The sequence below is a fragment of the Astatotilapia calliptera genome, chromosome 4 (genome assembly GCF_900246225.1).
Source record: "Astatotilapia calliptera chromosome 4, fAstCal1.2, whole genome shotgun sequence".
NCBI classification, from domain to species: Eukaryota; Metazoa; Chordata; class Actinopteri; order Cichliformes; family Cichlidae; genus Astatotilapia; species Astatotilapia calliptera.
Window position 1 is genome coordinate 14,806,422 of NC_039305.1, and position 17,280 is coordinate 14,823,701.

Sequence of the window (17,280 nt, forward strand, 5' to 3'; positions counted from 1 at the left end):
ACCCCTCCTCCGTGAGATTTGCGTGTTACTCCACAGTTCCGATCCAATCTGACAGGGGTCCCAAAGCCGCTGATTTGCAGTGAAGTGTCAGCCACGTCTCGGTAAGCGCCATCAGACAAGCCTCCCTGTTTTGCTCCTAAGAGATTGGACATTGGCCAGAATCATAGAAGACAGAGGAACATTATTCTTCCTCCGAAGTTTTCTTACACGCTGACGCACGCTGCCTTTCTTTCCGCGTTTTCTCAAGTGGTGGGGCTTTCCAAATTAGTCTTTGACCGGGCAAATAAATCCTCACCAAGAATCACATCTGTCCGAGCATTAGAAGAGTCCTACATAGAATAAACAGGACCACCGTAATCCAAGTAGTTCCTCACGTGTATAAGTGATTGTCAGTGAGAGTGAATGACTCCAGGTGAATATCGCCAACAACAATTGTTTGACATGTTTTCATGTGAAGCACTTTGTAACAGCGTTTTTGTCTTAAAAAGTGCTATATAAATAAATTTTACTTACTTTACTTACTAATAAAACTAAGGTGTAGAAGATCTCCATCTCGGCAAAAAACCTCATAAAAAGTTAAAACCACGGTTAAGAACAGAGTTAAAACAAAGTTAAAAAGAAAAAGAGAAAGAAAAAGAGAAAGAAACCGGCAGTAAACACCTGCTGCAGGTCGCCACAAGAGCAGTGCCCAGCCAAATTCAAGAATGTGTCACGATCCTGGGTCTTGTAGGAGTGTTTAGCTTATTTTGGAGTTTAGAAACGTGTTATCATAGAATGTAGAACTATTGTAGAGACATTGATACTGCCCTTAAAGTAATAAAGGCCTCACTGTGTCGTGAACTTAGGAGTAGATTGTAGGAGGCCTCTCCCCCACTGAGTGGAAATTCCCCAGAGGATGTTTTAGGGTGGGGGTCTCAACATTTGTAACTGGATAACTGTGGTTTGGAAGGGAGATGGGTTTTATGACCTCCAGGGAGTTACCTACACCCACAGTGTTTTAATTGTCACGCACACACATCCACACGCACACTCACTCATGTGCACTCACACATACACACAGGTATGCATACACAGTCACACACGAGCACTCACATAGACACGTGGGAACGTGCACATGTAGGCATTCATGTGCTCGTGCACATAGACACAGACACAGAGTTTGCAGCACACCGTGGGGGGGGTTTATGATGGGGTCGCTTCTATAAAGCTGGCTGTAACTAACAAAGGGGTGAAGATTTGGAGAGGGACACCGGCCTCGTCTTCCCTTCTAGAAGTGCATGCTTTTTTTTTTTTTTTTTTTTTTTTTTCGATGTAGATGGCACTTTTTTGGTTTTCTTTCTTTTGCTTTATATCACCCACACCAAAAAGTACCAGTAGTCAGTACTTCGTTTTCACATATGCCAGAACCAAAACAAGATGAACGCCTGCCTAGAAAGGTAACTACACATTGCTGTCAACGCAGCCCATACAGTTGTAAGCGCTGGCCACAATGTTGATCACTACCTTAGACTACCTTATATTGTAGTACAAGCGTAAATCAGGTTGGTTATGTAGGTCAAAGTACAACCGCAGCAGGTTTATTGGTACCCTAGCACAGTGTATTTGTGGTAGTAAACTGCTACCAAACATACGCCGCAACTGTAACTATAACAACTATAACCCTGCTTGATAACCAAGCTATAGTCTCTATTGTAAAGGCATACATAAAACAAATTTACACTACTGGATTTTTGAAACAGATTTGTGTCTTTATTATTATTACAATTACCTATCCTGAAGCAGAAGTTATTTGGGGAGGAGAGGGACTGCCGTTGGTTGAAAAGAGAGGTAAAAAAAAACAAAACTTCAGTGGTGTGGAAACATTATGGGTTCTACTTGACGTGGATCAAGTAGACATAGTGTGTACACTTTGCTACAGTGTCGTAACTGAACCACAGAGCAACACTGCAAAGTTCACTAAACATAGATGTTTACATTTTTCATTTATTTTTTATATTGCAAACATTTGCACTGTTATCAGTATTTGCACACTATTTTATATTATTTTTTAAAGTCATTATTCAATACATTGTTATTGTTAACCCTTTAAATCCCTGTAGAACCTGAACCGTGTAAGCTAGCGCAATAATTTGTTTTGCATATCAAACCAGAGGAGTTGTACTTACATCTTCTTTTTTTTTTTTTTTTTTTTTTTTTTTTTTTGCCTGTCCCGTTTGGCTCTTTTGCCATCAGAATTATTGTCTAAAGGCAAAGAAAGATGCCCAACGGATTTACTTTACCAAATTGACCATCCCAGCCTTGCCATAATGGTCCATTTGATTCACCTTTTATTGTTTATTTTATTTTCACTTGCTGTATACGGGACAGACTTGACTGGAGAAAGAAGGAGAGAAAGAAAGAGGGAAAGAGAAACAGCTTAGAAGAGGGACGGGGGAGAAGGGCAAAAAACAAAAACCAACAGAATGGGCAGGAAAAAAGAAAAAATGCATATATCGATCACCTGGATCACCTGTTGAGAAAGAAAAAAGAAAACAAGCCGAAGCGAACAAGAGTAATAGAATAAACAACATCACAATGATATATGGGAATATGACAGTAAATACTAAATATTAAACATTATTGTGCAGCACATAAGATCAACAGAACACAGTGTGCTTTGAGGTAGGAGCCAAAAGGGTGTAGTTTGTGAGTGTGATCACCTGTGTGTACACCTGTAAGCATGGACGCGCTTGTTTTTTTAAAAGGTTCCTTCATGTAATGATCTGCTAGAGGGTGTGGGGGGGCCACAGCCCCGTCCTCCAGGGCATGAAGCAGGTATGGAGGAGATCAAAACTCCAGACATCCAGAGGCCCCCAGAACACAAGAGACCAAGGAAGACTAACAGAGGGGCAGCAGCACCACTGTCCCAGAAAGAGCTGAGGAGAGTCCCAGATGAGGGTTCACCCAGCAGCCGCGGAGCAGAAGCCAGGGGGAGTTGCAGTGACGCGCCCGTGTGCTCCGCCGGCAGCCAGCTGTGCCTGAGTGACCGAGCCCCAGGCCGAGAGGCTGAGGGCACCCCACCTCCGAAGTGGCCCGAGCGAGCCCCAGGCTCCAGGCCCCGATAAGCGGCCGCCAAGGAGTGAGCCGGCGTGTACCTGGACGCCCATCCCCAGACACAAAGAACCACCAACGCACCGATGTCTGAGGGAGTCCGCCACTGGCAGGGGAAGTGGTGGTGGGGGGAGATAGGCCTCCAAACCTTGGAGGGCCTGAGATGTCGTCTGATACCCAACCTGACATATAGACACAGACATACAGGCACACACAAATACAAACATCCATTCCCACCCTCATGCTCTCATATGCACTTACTCCACACTCAACCAACGTGGAGACAGACATAAAGAGACGCTGTACACACGATCACACTCCCCAAGCGTACTCTACGAACCGGGTCTAGGTACCCTTGCCCCTGGAGGGGGGAACTGCACCCAGACCCAGGTGGTGTTACCCTTTTCCCTGCGGTGGGGAGATGCAGACCGCCCCGACTCCGCAGCAGCAGGGAGGCCCCACACTGTGGTGCATGCTTAAATGAAGAAGAGTAAAGATAAATGAAGATGAGTAAAGATGAATAAAGTTTTGTGAAATGACTACTGAGTCCGGTGCCATCTCTGGATGCTCGAGGAATAAAAAGAACCGGGGTAAAACTGATTTCTCAACAGTCTTATGACCCAGTGTTTTGAGTTTTAGTTCATTTTGATGTTTATAGTATGTTTAAGCCCATTAGGTCTCCTATGTTCATTTGCTTATTAGTTCCTCCTTGTGTTTCCAACCCATGTTAAGTCTCCCCTGCTCTTCATGTGTTTCATGTCTGTGTCTTACGTTGTCAAGTTCTGGTTGTCATGTCTGCGTCTCATTATGTTTCCTATTTTATTTTGAAGAGATCTTGTGTTTTTATATTATGGGTTATGTTTTGAGTCCTTTGTTGTACTGTTTCTTATTTCCTTTGGTCTCAGTTATGGTTATCATAGGTTTAGTTCTTTGGCTTTGTAATATGGCTTCCCTGTGTTCCATGTTGTGTCTACTGTGACGTTTTTGTACCATGTTTCAGGTTCCTATGTTCCGTCTCCCCAGTTGCTGTTAAGTTTACATGTCTAGAGTTCAGTCAGTATGTTTCCTGTTTTATTTTGAAGAGGTCTGGTGTTCCTGTGTTCATCGTGTATAGTTTACTCTTCCACTGTGACATCGTTATGTTCATGTGTCAGCTGTTTCCCCATGTGTTCCCACTTCCCTCATTATCCTCCTGTGTGTATTTAGTCCGTGTGCTTTCAGTCATTCTTTGTCAGGTCGTCTGCGCATCCATGTCACAACTTCAGGTATCTATGTCAGTTCACCATGTTTAAGGTTTTTTCGTGTTTAGTTTTAGTTCACCCAGGTTAGGTTATTGTTTAGTTTCACCAATGCCCATTTGTTTGTACCCTCTTTGCTAGCCTCAATAAATGGCTTGTTTTTTGTTAAATCCACGCCACGTTCAGTTTTTGGTCTGCGTTTGAGTCCTCTTTTGCAAACACATACAGTCTGCCCCGGCCAGACTGTGACAGAATGTGTAAGAATAGTCCCCTCCCAGCACTGATACAGGTGACATTAGTGTTATTAAATAGTATAATATTTAAAGTTTGAACTCAACAATCAAACCAATTAAACTCAACAAAACTGCAGATCATTTCTTAAACATTGTGTCATTACTCAGATAATTCTGTTAACATGTTGATTCGAAGAAATAAAAATGTTTTCAGCAACTTGAGTTTAGATGTGTGGAGTTAGATATGTTACAGAAGGTGTTGAAAGTAATAGAGATACCAGACAGTGAAGCCAAGTGGCACACCCTGAGAAGGTTTTGTTTTTTTTTATAAACAGGTTTCTCATTTGCATAGGCAAAAAGCTGCTGTTGATATCCAGGAGTAGGTACAAGTGATTTGCATGCTAGTTTGACTACCCACACCCAATTTTCCTCGAAACCAATGACCTCTTGCACAACCATCACCACCACCATTTATTATGCATGCAAACCATTTGTTATGTGTGCAAATGATTTGTACTTGTCCTATTCTGGGATATCAACAGCTGCTTTTTGTTCATGCTAATAAGAAACTTGTTTATCCAGAAATACTAATACTTTCTTTCACTTTGGTGGTATGTGCATTTCTTTTAACAACAGGGTAAAACAACCAACGTTGCAAAAAAATGTTTTATACCTAAAATAAATACACATACTTTTATTTAAGGTTTCAAGGTTCTCATGGGCCATGTGAAAGTCATTTTAGAAGAGTTATTCTTTTTGCAGAATGTGAATGCTACCTGACAAAAAAAAACAAAACAAAAAAATGTTGGAGAAGTGGAGGCTAAAGGACGGCAGAATACTAAATGCATAAAACTAAAGGAAAACTCGCTGCTCAAAAGTTTCACAACACCCCAGTGATCGTGGAAATCACCAGCTCATTTCTGATGGAGGCTTTAACATGTGAAGACGGGAGCCTATTTGTAAAATCTGTTCATCTACATATCAGTCTTTCATGGAGTTTTACATTCACCCAAAGACACATACACTAACTAAAACTGAGTGTAAACATCTGGGTACAAATCCACACAATGCAACACAATGTCAAACAAGGAAAGTCTAGAAAGGCACAACACGCCTTTTATTCCATACTTTGATTTTTTTTTTTTTTTTTTACTTTTCAGCCTCTCTTACATTTTCAACAAACATATTTTCACAGAGCCTTTTGTTGTCACAGTTCCAGGGTGTAAAAACCAGTCACAACCATATTCCAGAGAAGTGGACAGCATCAGAGAAGCAAAACAAGCAGACTTTTAAAGAAGTGATGAGCGCCTCTGTTGTCTCTCCACTGAAATGGTTTTTGAGCTAAATCACAACATTCATCTCTTCAGAAATGTGTTTATATGAGGCAAACTTTAATGGCTTTATGTTCCAGGATTTGACCATTTTCTGTAAAATTTAATAAAATATTACGTTACTCTTGGTCCCCTTTTTTTAGGGATCAAAGCACTGATTCTGTCTGAATCCTCAAGACTTAGGAGAGCTTTTTGTCAATGCTCTCCTCTGCAATGGAATTAAGTTACAAAATCACATAAAAAAAAGTGTCACTGTGGCATTTGTTGTGGAGTAGTATTTTGTTTTTACCAAAACCAAAACTGTAATGAAATACTTTAACTTCAAATCTGTGAATCAGCTCACTGAAATGCCATTCAGTCAATTTATCCTGGACAAAATTACATGTCTTCATCCACAGTTCAGTGGAAACAAACATAGCATATCCCACATTAATGAAACAAACTTGTTTCTACAAAAAAAAAACAACAACAAACAAACAAACTAAAAAACAACAAACAAAAAAACAACAACACTGGCTTCATTATCTATAAATATTCTTCTAGTCTCTTTTACTACTCTTTTGGTAATCAGTATGAATCTCCAAGATTTAGAAAAGCCTCCCTGTTAATGCCTTCATCTGAAGTAATTCCAAAAACATGAGATGCAGCTAACATTTTCAGACGTTTATATTCATCAGCTTTGGATATGGAAGTTTTTTGTTTCCTGTTAAAATGGTAAATGGCCTGCATTTGTATAGCGCTTTACTAGTCCCTAAGGACCCCAAAAGCGCTTTACACTACATTCAGTCATTCACCCATTCACAAACTGGCAATGGCAAGCTACATTGTAGCCACAGCTGCCCTGGGGCGCACTGACAGAGGCGAGGCTGCCGGACACTGGCGCCACCGGACCCTCTGACCACCACTAGTAGGCAGACATGGGGTTAGTATCTTGCCCAAGGATATTTGGCATGCAGCCAGGAGGCAGCCTGGGATCGAACCACCGATCTTCTGATTAGTGGCTGACCTGCTCTGCCACCTGAGCTACAGCCACCCCACCCCAGACTTCATTATAGTCATACATTATATGGAGATTTTTTATTAACATTACAGGGAGTGCAGAATTATTAGGCAAGTTGTATTTTTGAGGAATAATTTTATTATTGAACAACAACCATGTTCTCAATGAACCCAAAAAACTCATTAATATCAAAGCTGAATGTTTGGAAACTGCCAAGCAAAGACTCACAGCCTTGGCCAGTCGCTTGAGGAGGTACACCAGAGAGATAGAAGGCAGGAGAATAAACCAGCTGTTCTCCACAGAACCAGCAAAGGTGTACTCTCAGTGGCAAGGGAACAATAATAAGAGAACAGCACAACCAAGGCTGGAGATGGAGCAATACTGGAAGAGCATATGGGAGAAGGACGCAACCCATAACGGCAATGCTCAGTGGCTAGTGGATCTGAGGGCAGACCATAGCGACCTCCCTGAACAGGGTCCAGTAACCATCACAGTGGCAGATATCCAAGAAAGGGTCTCCAGTATGAAGAGTTGGACAGCACCAGGGCCCGACATGGTTCACGCCTACTGGCTAAAGAAGCTGACTGCACTCCACAAGCGTCTGGCAGCACAAATGAACCAGCTGCTAGTTAACGAGGGACACCCGGAATGGCTAACCGAAGGTCGGACGGTCCTGATCCCCAAGGACCCCAAGAAGGGACCGGTCCCCTCCAACTACCGACCAATAACCTGCCTCAGTACTACATGGAAGCTCCTGTCAGGCATCATATCGGCTAAGATGAACAGGCACATGGTACACAGAAAGGAATTGGCAAGAATACCAGAGGCGCAAAACACCAGCTACTGGTAGACAGAACAGTCAGCCAAGACTGCAAGACCAGACTGACCAACCTGTGCACTGCCTGGATTGATTACAAGAAGGCCTATGACTCAATGCCCCACAGCTGGATACTGGAATGCCTAGAATTGTACAAGATCAATGGGACCCTAAGAGCCTTCATCAGGAACTCAATGGGGATGTGGCGTACAACACTAGAGGCCAACTCCAAGCCCATAGCACAAGTCACCATCAAGTGCGGGATCTACCAAGGAGATGCTCTGTCCCCACTGCTGTTCTGCATAGGCCTGAACCCCCTCAGTGAGATCATTAACAAGACTGGCTACGGATACCGACTACGGAACGGAGCAGTTGTCAGCCACCTCCTGTACATGGATGACATCAAGCTGTATGCCAAGAGTGAACGAGACATCGATTCACTGATCCACACTACCAGGCTATACAGCAATGACATTGGAATGTCGTTCGGACTGGAGAAGTGTAGGGAGAGGGAAGGTAGTCAGAACTGAGGGGATTGAACTACCAGAAGGCAACATTGCAGACATAGAGGACAGTTACAAGTACCTGGGGATCCCGCAGGCGAATGGGAACCATGAAGAGGCCACTAGAAAAGCTGCAACCACCAAGTACCTGCAGAGGGTCAGGCAAGTCCTGAGGAGTCAGCTGAATGGTAAGAACAAGATCCGGGCCATCAACACGTACATGATCAGGTACCCTCCTGGGGTAATAGGCTGGCCAAAGGAGGAGATAGAAGCCACTGACATCAAGACAAGAAAGCTCCTTACCATGCATGGAGGGTTTCACCCCAAGTCCAGCACCCTGAGGCTGTACGCTAAGCGGAAGGAAGGGGGCCGGGGACTGGTGACTGGTGAGTGTCAGCACCACAGTCCAGGATGAGACAACAAACATCCAAGAATACATCACGAAGATGGCCCCAACTGACCAAGTGCTCAGTGAATACCTCAGGCAGCAGAAACCCAAGAAAGAGGAGGGAGACAAGGAACCATCATGGAAGGACAGGCCCCTGCACGGTATGTACCACCGGCAGATAGAGGAGGTGGCTGATATCCAGAAATCCTACCAGTGGCTGGACAAAGCTGGACTGAAAGACAGCACAGAGGCACTAATCATGGCAGCACAAGAACAAGCTCTGAGTACAAGATCCATAGAGGCTGGGGTCTATCACACCAGGCAAGACCCCAGGAGCAGGCTGTGTAAAGATGCCCCAGAGACAATCCAGCACATAACAGCAGGGTGCAAGATGCTAGCAGGCAAGGCATACATGGAACGCCATAACCAAGTGGCCGGCATAGTGTACAGGAACATCTGTGCCGAGTATAACCTGGAAGTCCCGAGGTCAAAATGGGAGATTCCCCCAAGGGTGGTGGAGAATGACCGAGCTAAGATCCTGTGGGACTTCCAGATACAGACGGACAAAATGGTGGTGGCTAACCAACCGGACATAGTGGTGGTAGACAAACAGAAGAAGACGGCCGTAGTGATCGATGTAGCGGTTCCGAATGACAGCAATATCAGGAAGAAGGAACACGAGAAGCTGGAGAAATACCAAGGGCTCAGAGAAGAGCTCGAGAGGATGTGGAGGGTGAAGGTAACGGTGGTCCCCGTGGTAATCGGAGCACTAGGTGCGGTGACTCCCAAGCTAGGCGAGTGGCTCCAGCAGATCCCGGGAATAACATCGGAGATCTCTGTCCAGAAGAGTGCAGTCCTGGGAACAGCTAAGATACTGCGCAGGACCTTCAAGCTCCCAGGACTCTGGTAGAGGACCCGAGCTTGAAGGATAAACCGCCTGCAGGGGTGTGCTGGGTGTGTATGTATGTGTGTGTGTATGTATATATACTCCCCCCCCCCCCCCCCCCCCCAACATTTACTTCAAATTGTTTACAATTTGGGATCTCAGTGTTCAATATATATATCTCAAGTATGTCAAAAAACAAAAGGGAATTGTTCTAAAAAATAACCATAACCTGAAAGATGTTTTTCATACAGGCCAGTAGCCCGAGGGAGGGTCTAAGCTTGCACAGTCCTTGTGTAATTTACTAGGGGATGGAACATAAACCATGGGCCTTTTTCATTGTTTTGTTCATTTCTTTTTCAAATAATCTAACTTTTTGTGTTTGCTCTCCTGGTTTGCCATTTATCCTTCAAGTATGAAAGGCTTTGAGCTAAAAGGGAAAAGCCTCTTTTCTTTTTAGTGCTTGTTTATTTCGAGTTATTGTCATGTTTGTGAAAATAAATTTTTCATTTGGAAAAATGTCAACATGTGGTCATTTTTCATATATGTATTATAAAACACACAACTACATATTAGTTTGTTTGATTTTTTTAAACTTAGACCAGTGAAATACAATAACATTCATATTTAATTTTAAGTACATTTTTGATGAAGTTCAGTTTACAAAATTAAGTAGTTTGAACAAAATTTTGGATTAAATGACCATCTATATTTCAGTTACATTGACCAAGCAAGTCAATGTTATTTTTTTTGTGTGGTTTTCACTTAACCTTACATTTGTTTTGTTTTTTGTGATTAATATTTTATTGTACTTTTAGAACACTACAGTCCACCGCAGAGACAGATTACATCACATAAAAAAAACATCAGCACAGCAGCAGAACAGTAGAGAATACCAAACCAAAATGGGGGGGGGGGGGGCAAACAAAGCAAGAGATAAACAAAAACATAAAAAAAAACAACAACAAAAAACAAACAAACAAAAAAGAAACAAAAACAGCCAGCCTTTGACTATGTGGGTCTTGCTGCATGCCAAACTCTGACATCCCTGAAAGTGCTTTGTCAGAATTCCAATGTCTATCCCACTCTAAGTTCTAGTCTGTTCGTTTTATTCTGGACAGATATGGATCCCACTTCAGATGGAAACTCTCCACTTTATTCAGGAGCCTGTATAAGAGTTGTTCTAGTGCAGTGAGTCTCCCTAATTGAATATGCCATACAGAGACAGGTGGGGTGGAAGGGGCCTTCCACTGAGAGATAATGAGTTTACGCCCCAGCATCAATGCAGTCTGTACCCACTCAGCAGCCTTAGGCGGAGCATATTTAAGGAGTGATGGGTCCCCCAAAACAAATAGTCTTGGTGAAAAAGGAATATCCCATCGTATGGTTGATTTGATAAAGTCATGTATCTCAGTCCAAAAGATTTGGGTTTTAGGACAGCTCCAAATCACATGGGTCAATGTGCCTACCCCAGTCTGACATCTCCAGCATTCAGGGGACTGTATGAGGTTCGCCCTATACAGTCTGTGTGGCGACCAGTAAATTCGGTGTAGTAATTTGAATTGGATTAGTCTCGTTCTAAGTTCCCTGGACACCTTTTAACTATTCTGCAAAATTGTAGTCCATTCCTGATCTGTAAAAGCCACACCAAGGTCAGATTCCCAAGCTAACCGGAGAGCGGGTAGCCCTTTACTCGTGCCCTTAACAAGCATTGAGTAATATTTAGAGATTTCACGACCCCCCCCCCCCCCCAAAAGATTTTTTTGATGTAGCTGAGATATTCAATAGTTGGAGGTGGTGTGGAGGAGGAACCAAAGGTTTTGAGCAATAAGTGCCGGAGCTGCAAGTACCTCCAAAACTGACTTTGTGGCAACTGAAACTGTGCTTTAAGGTCGTTGAAGGACTTGAGAATTCTCCCCTGATACAGGTCTCCGAGAACAAGTAACCCTCTCTGGACCCACAGTCTCCAGAAAAACGGCGACTTATTAATGCAGAGTTTGGGATTGAGCCATATGGAGGCCTCAGTATGAAGGTGGGAGTTAAAATTTAGTAGCAAGGCCACCTTCTTCCAGACCGTCTGGAGAAAAGAAAGAATGGGGTGGGTTTGTATATCTGGTGGGAGCTTGGTGGTTAAAATGTGCATCAGAGGGAGTGGTGAGCACAAAGTACTCTCCAGACTAAGCCATGGGGGGGCTCGTTCTGGAGGGAGAGCCCAGTGAACCATGTGTCTCAGACTGAAAGCATAATGGTAAAATAGTAGATTTGGGACCCCCAGGCCACCCGACTCCACTGGTTGCTGTAGCTTTTTAAGCTTTATTCTAGGGCGTCTGTTATTCCATATGAATTGGTTGCATAATCTGTCAAATTGATGAAAATATTTTGATGGGATTTCTAGCGGGAGTGTTTGTAGTAGGTAATTAAATTTTGGAGCACAATTCATTTTGATGATGTTAACTTTACCCCAAAGGGTGAGAAACAAAGGGGACCATCTAATTATGTCGGTTCTGAACTTGTCCAATAGGGGTTCAAAATTAGCCTGAACTATGTTGTATAACAAACGGGGGAATGTAATGCCCAAGTATTTAATACCAGTCTGAGGCCAGCTGAAATCCCCTGGCTGGAACAGGGTTTTGGGGCAGAAGCCTGTCAGAGGGAGCGCTTCAGACTTTGACCAATTTACCCTATATCCTGATATATTAGAGAACCGGTTAATAATTCTTAAGAGAGCAGGTAGAGAGCGTTCTGGCTGCGATATTAGGACCAGGGCGTCATCAGCATAGAGCATCAATTTGTGATTATTATTGTGGACCTGGATACCTGGAAAATCAGGTTCTCTACGTATTGTCGCTGCCAGAGGCTCTAAAGCTGAAGCAAAAAGCAGAGGACTCAGTGGACAGCCCTGTCTTGTACCTCTGTGGAGGTCGAAGGACTGTGATATAATACGGTTTATTAGTATTGATGTTGTAGAGAAGTTTGACCCACCTTAACCTTACATTTGTTTTTAACTCATGAGTTCTGTTATATTTGCTCAATTTTTTCGTGTTTGTGTAACTACTACAATTATTCATTTCAACTTAATTTCTTTAAGCTTTAGTTATTCAATTGATCAAGTATATTGAACAGTTTTGACTGGTTTCCAATCTACTCAATATTTTTAAGTGTAAAAGTGTTGCATCAAAAATGTTAAGTAAATGTGAGTTTTAGTTTTTAGAGTGCATCACCTCTTTTCCAAGTGTCCTATTCCACCCACTGCACACACCCAAAGCAAACAACCTCATGCAAATAGAATACACCATATTTACTCAAAAGCAAAATGAAGCTTGAACCACTTGCTGAACACAGGGTATCTGATGGCCTGATATCATACCAATGTTCTCTAGTGTTCTCTGTCATTCAATATTCTCACTGCGATCCTCCTTTTCTTTAATTTTTTGCTCCTTGTTATAATTTCTGTTGGGAATTCGAGTGATATTGTGTGATGGAATTGTGCAAAACATATCTTAGATATTGTCATGGTCCCCGTGCCTGCTCAGCTGGCCCTGTGTGGCTACATGTTATGTTTTGTCTTTTCTCTCTCTCCTCTCTCTCTGCTCGCTGCCTGGGCGGAGCTCATTGTGAGCTCCCGGCCTCCACCACCTGTAGGCAATCACCTGTGGCTCCTCACCTTGTTTGCTCCCGCTACTTAAGGCAGTGACTGAGAGCACCTCGCCGCTGGACTATTGAATAACGCTCGTCAGTGCTACTTTAGCCTCAGCCAGTTTTGAGCTCTGTCCGTGAAAGTTCCGTGCTAACCCTTGTTCTCTGTATGCAGATTTCTCGTGTTTGGTTTGGAGACTCTGGATGCTTTTCCCGACCCCGCTCTGCACCCCTGGGAACCCTGGCCCCCTTCTCCTTCACCTGTATATAGTGCACCTGGAGTGTGTAAATAAACCTGTTTTTCTGAGATTTCAGTCTGCGCCGAGTCCTCCCTGCTCCTCCGTGACAGATATCATAGTTTTTAAAGAAAGATTTAAAAATCATTTGATCTCAAAATCATCTAAATTGCCTATAGGTGTGAATGGTTGTTTGTCTCTGTGTGTTAGCCCTGCGACAGACTGGTGACCTGTCCAGGGGATGGACATAGTTATGATTAAGTGATAATGCCTGTGGTAATGACTGCTTCCCTGCTAGACAACAGAAGTAATGTTTTTAATAATTGTTAAACTTGTGATGTAGTGAAAACCCTACTTACTCTAAAGTGAGGCCAGTCATCTCTGAAAGGTTTACAAGATAAATCTTAAAGGTCAAAAGGGGATCAGTTTTTCTTAACTGGCTTGGCGCATTTCTCCAAATATTAATCGCTCCCGCAACAGTAACACATCATGTTTGACCACAAAAAAACTCCAACCCAATTTTCCAACTCAAATATGCAAAGTTTTCATGTCAAAGAATAAGAAATTGTCACTAAAAACGAGAGGCTAATCTGATACTGTGTAAAAAATCATGAATAAAATATAATAAAGATAAAAAATATAAAAGATACACAGAAAATATCTTTAGTTTTATCCAATATCATTTCAGAGTGTGATGTAAATCTTGTACTCTGGCTAAGATGTTCGTTAACCTATAATCTGCATAATGTAAACTGTAATTTTTGTGGTGTGTTTTAAACTACAGTGGTGTGAAAAAGTATTTGCCCCCTACCTGGTTTCCTTTTTTTTCTTGTATGTTTGTCACACTTAAATGTTTCAAATCTTCAAACAGGCGACATAAGTTTGGATTTTTTCCCTCTTAATAATAAACACCTTCATTAAGAAACTCCATTTTGTTTACTTGTATTATTTTTGTCAGATTTTTTTATTTGTTTGCTGTTCTGAAACACTGAAGTGTGACAAACACAAAAAATGAAAATGAGGAAGGGGAGCAAACTTGTCTCACCACTGTATGTTGGTCCTGCAATGCAATTTTTTGGTGGTTTTAGGGTAAAAAGATCGGGCTATAAAAAATGTTTCCATTTTATGACTAAAATAAATATTTTCTTGCACTTAAGATTTATTGAACAGTACACAATATCAAATACATGCATTCTTTTAGAATCATTTCAGATAAGGAAGCAAGAAAACTAAGTGATATATTAGATGCATCACAATGTGCTGGAGTAAAAACGCAGTTGTGGGACTGCAACCGGAGTCAAAATAAACAATGTGACCACCAGTGAGCTTTAATAATTGATAAATTGTCAAACGAGCAAAATCCCAAATACATGCCCTGCAAAGGCCAGGTTTGTTTGCTTATAGAGATATTGAAAGGGCTATACACTTCAGCTTTACAGTCATTTAAAGAGCTTCCTGCTTTTGCTTTACAGTCATTCACAGAGCTGTATGCTTTTGTTTTACAGTTACTTAGAGGGCTGCATGCTTTTACCGTACAGCCGTTTAAGGAGCTGCACACTTTTATCTTACAGCCCCAGAAAGGGCCCCAGGCCTTTGCTTTACAGCGCTCCAAAGAGCTGCATGCTTCTGTTGTACAGCCGTTTAAAGGGCTGCACACGCCCCGAAGCAGTCCAGTTAAACGTAGCTGCATGCTTATGCTGCACAGTTAAAGGCAGCTGCATAACAAGAAGTGTCCTATGCCCATACTTTAGCAGTGCCATAACACTATCAAAGGTTTCTTCCTGATCCTCAGTGTTACGTTTTCAAACAGTATTAATCAACATGTGTTCATACAACAACTGGCACAAATCTTTCATTAATACAATGGTAGATATCCATCCATCCATCCATCTTCATCTGCTTTATCCGGGGCCGGGTCATGGGGGCAGCAGCCTAAGCAGAGAAGCCCAGACCTCCCTCTCCCCAGCCACCTCCTCCAGCTTATCCGGGGGAACACCAAGGCGTTCCCAGGCCAGCCGAGAGATATAATCTCTCCAGTGTGACCTGGGTCTGCCCCGGGGCCTCCTCCCAGTGGGACATGCCCGGAACACCAACCCCAGGAGGCGCCCAGCAGGCATCCTTGTCAGATGCCCAAACCACCTCAGCTGGCTCCTTTCGATGTGGAGGAGCAGCGGCTCTACTAAGAGGCCCTCCTGGATGGCCGAACTTCTCACCCTATCTCTAAGGGAGAGGCAAGCCACCCTTCGAAGGAAGCTCATTTCCGCCGCTTGTATCCGCAATCTCGTTCTTTCGGTCACTACCCACAGCTCGTGGCCATAGGTGAGGGTAGGGACGTAGATCGACCGGTAAATTGAGAGCTTCGCTTTTACACTCAGCTCCCTCTTCACCACGACGGACCGGTGCAGCGTCCGCATCACTGCAGCTGCCGCACCACTGCAGCTGCCGCACCACTCTGTCTGTCTACCTCCGGCTCCCTTCTCCCATTACTCGCGAACAAGACCCCGAGATACTTGAACTCCTCCACTTGGGGCAGGAACTCATCCCCAACCCGGAGTGGGCACTCCACCCTTTTCCGGCTGAGAACCATGGCCTCAGATTTGGGAGGTGCTAATCCTCATTCCCGCTGCTTCACACTGGGCTGTGAACTGTTCCAGTGCGAGCTGGAGGCCTTCACTCAATGAAGCCAACAGAACCACATCATCCGCGAAAAGCAGAGATGAGATTCTGAGGCCAACGAAGTGAAAGCCCTCCGCCACTTGGCTGCACCTAGAAATCCTGTCCATAAAAATTATGAACAGAATCGGTGACAAAGGGCAGCCCTGGCGGAGCCCATCACCCACCGGGAACGAGTCCAACTTATTGCCGGCAATGCGAACCAAGCTCTTGCAACGGTTGTATAGGGATCGAATGGCCCGTAGCAATGGGCCAGACACCCCATACTCCCGCAGCAACTCCCACCTCCAAGGGACACGGTCGAATGCCTTCTCCAAGTCCACAAAACACATGTAGACTGGTTGGGCAAACTCCCATGCACCCTCAAGTATCCTTGAGAGGATAAAGAGCTGGTCCAGTGTTCCATGACCAGGACGAAAACCACATTGTTCCTCCTGTCTCCGAGGTTCGACTAGCGGACGAACTCTCCTTTCCAGCACCCTGGCATAGACTTTCCAAGAGAGGCTGAGGAGTGTGATCCCCCTGTAGTTGGAACACACCCTCCGGTCTCCCTTCTTAAAGATGGGGACCACCACCCCGGGCTGCCAGTCCAGGGGTACTGCCACTGATCTCCACGCAACATTGTAGAGGCGTGTCAACCAGGACAGCCCCACAACGTCCAGAGCCTTCAGGAACTCGGGGCGGACCTCATCAACACCAGGGGCTCTGCCACCAAGGAGATGTTTAACTGCCTCAGTGACCTCACCCCCGGAAATTGGCGGGTCCTTCCCCTCATCCCCAGACTCTGCTTCCTCCTCGGAAGACGTGTCAGTGGGACTAAGGAGGTCCCCGAAGTATTCCTTCCACTGCCTGACAATTTTCTCAGTTGAAATCAGCAGCGCTCCGCCAGCACTATACACAGTGCAGGTAGAGCACCGCTTTCCCCTCCTGAGACGCCTGACGGTTTGCCAGAATCTCTTCGAGGCAGTCTGAGTCTTTTTCCATGGCCTCTCCAAACTCCTCCCACACCCGAGTTTTTGCTTCAGCCACTGCCCGAGCCGCATTCCGCTTGGCCTGTTGATATCTGTCGGCTGTCTCCGGAGTCCCACAGGCTAACCAAGCCCGATAGGACTCCTTCTTCAGCCTGGTGGCTTACCACCATGGCAGGCACCAACCACCTTGCGGCCACAGCTCAATGCAGCAGCTTCGGCAATGGGGACGCTGAACATGGTGTTATTAAACACAATTTATGAGAGTAACTATAATTACATGT

The 17,280-nt window shown here is 44.1% G+C and overlaps 1 long non-coding RNA gene across 1 annotated transcript; it reads left to right on the top strand.

Moving 5' to 3' along the window:
* Positions 1–13,045: 13,045 nt before the first annotated feature.
* On the top strand, positions 13,046–13,428 carry LOC113020779 (uncharacterized). Its single transcript, XR_003272229.1, has 2 exons — positions 13,046–13,215; positions 13,295–13,428. It is a non-coding gene; the product is annotated as an uncharacterized LOC113020779 (long non-coding RNA).
* The last annotated feature ends 3,852 nt before the right edge of the window (positions 13,429–17,280 follow it).